The sequence below is a fragment of the Lepus europaeus genome, chromosome 10, assembly GCF_033115175.1.
Source record: "Lepus europaeus isolate LE1 chromosome 10, mLepTim1.pri, whole genome shotgun sequence".
Classification (NCBI taxonomy): Eukaryota; Metazoa; Chordata; class Mammalia; order Lagomorpha; family Leporidae; genus Lepus; species Lepus europaeus.
In genome coordinates, this window is record NC_084836.1 from 22,996,785 (window position 1) to 22,999,010 (window position 2,226).

Below are 2,226 nucleotides of genomic sequence, written 5' to 3' on the forward strand. Positions count from 1 at the left end.
TGAACAGGACATGCTATGGAGATAAGGTTCTACCCGAACCTCTCCTTGCCTTCTACATTACAATCCTCACATCTATGGTCTTGGATTTTCCTATCCTAATGATCCTGAGTCCACTTCTATAGCCCAAATTGGCCTCTTTCAAGGGAAGACCCTCTTCCCGTTTCTCTCAAGGGAAGACTATGGTGCTAACGTTTGCATCCATAGACTTCAAGGGTGGCCAAAAGGTTGCTGTTTCCATGGGAGAAAGGGCAGATGTAGAGCTGAAGTCTGGGAATGTGAGCCAGGAGTGCACAATCTGTCTGATGTCCTTTCAGTACAGGATGGGCTGCAGGTTCAAAAAGAGGATGGGTGTGTAGCAAGCTGTGAGCTGATGAACCTTGTACAGCTGTGTTCAGGAACTGTACTCTGATGAACCGAGCGTTCTAATTTTGGACTTGGCCTTCCGTGTTCCAGGCCAAGGGAGGACTATATGAGAGGGTATGTTTTTCAATGTAGACATAGCTTTTGGATATGTGGGCGTAAAGTAGATGAGCTTCCATTCATACTCTTACTCCTGTATCCCACAAATTGTAAGGGCAGATTGATGTCAATGAATTCAACTTACAAAATAGTTGAGATTGGCTTCTCGGCCTGTGGGCTAAGATCAAGTGCAGTATCTGTTCTTATCAGTTTAAAATAGTGTTGGGATACAGAAGATGATACCAATCCCTACATTTTATCAATTCATTCAACCTTCCTATGTGTCTTCGTATGTAGGAAATGACAGCAAAGCAGAAGAGGAGGGAATTCATCTATGTATATCACTATCACACCAAGGAGACTTTCTTTATATAAGCCTGAAACCACATCTTGACTTTTTTCAATATTGATAGGTGTTGGTTCAGTTAGAGAGGCATCTGAATTATAGAATACTTTGAAAAACAACATGATTTTATTACATATAATCACCAACACAGTTCACCAACTAAGTATTTCCTAAGTTGAAGTCCTTCGGGCCTCCTTTACTAAAAAGAAAATTAGCTCATTAATGTCTCTGAATGAAGTGAGGTGAAACGGTTCTTACAGCACTTGAAAATATTTTCTGAAACAGTCTAACGTTTCAACTGTATTCTTGAATATGACTAATTTGCTTCGGTCATTTCACCCCCTGACCTTTTGTTTTCCAAGAGAAGGTGAATGTCAGTCTAGTCTAGGTAAGAATAATCACCAATTCCAAAACGAGCAGGGCCCAGCTGGCAAGGCTCAGTGGTACTGATTGTCAACTGTGAATGTGACAGTTCAGGTAAGATTCCAGACCCAGTGTCAAGTGTCTAATCTTTCCTTTAGGATGAAACATTTAGTAGAGATCATCAAGATAATGATTATTACAATTTATAGAAACATTTTATTGTTCTTTTTCAAATGATTTTTAAAAATCCCTCTATAAGCAGGAAGAAATTAAATTCAGAGGGGAAAACAAGAGCTTTATAGACCATCTGCTCAGACTTTCAAATTTAAATTTTATACATAAGAGCACATTAGCTGTGGGGAAAGTTGTGCTCACATTTTGTAGCTGTCTGAGCAATGGAGAAATTTTCCTCTTTGGGCTTTCTGTATGGAAGGGAAAGGAGCCGTTCTGCTGAAGAAAATGAAATGGTTTCAGTCTGGGGAAAATTTGCTTCTCACCATTTTACATTTATGGATTGCTGAAGTTACACAGCCGTGTGTAAAATATGAAATAATGACGCACACTTCAGGAGTTCGCAGGCGACATCAGACAAACAGTATCTGTGGGTACCTCATAAAGGGAAAACACAGGTGATGGCAGCCTACTGGTGATGGCGAGTGATGAGATGGCAAGGCGTGGATTCCCAGGGTGACAGGGGCCCACTTGTGGGGGAAGGAGCCACTCACAGTGAGGAGCAGGAGTGCCCTGTGTCCCCTCATCCTGAGAGCAGGTGCAGAGCTCAGAGTCTGGCTCTGCGGCCCGTGCTGCCAGCAATCTGCCCTCTCTTATGAAGACAGGGAATGGTGGGACCAAGGTGACAGCATTAGAGGCCAGGGTCAGCCTGAGCCAAGAAGAGGTGACAGTCACACTGCTCACTGACCCCCATGAGCCACAGCTGGCCGCTTTCCTGGGAGTGCAGTGGACAGCGCTTGATTAGGTCAGGCTTTTCCTGCTGGCTCAAAACCTACCTGTCTGACGCTCAGTGACAGGCAGGAAGAAAGGTCACAGCGAACACCGAG

The 2,226-nt window shown here is 43.5% G+C and overlaps 1 pseudogene; it reads left to right on the forward strand.

Annotated features, from left to right (window-relative positions):
• The first annotated feature begins 617 nt into the window (after positions 1–617).
• LOC133769306 (U2 spliceosomal RNA) lies at positions 618–827 on the forward strand (annotated as a pseudogene).
• The last annotated feature ends 1,399 nt before the right edge of the window (positions 828–2,226 follow it).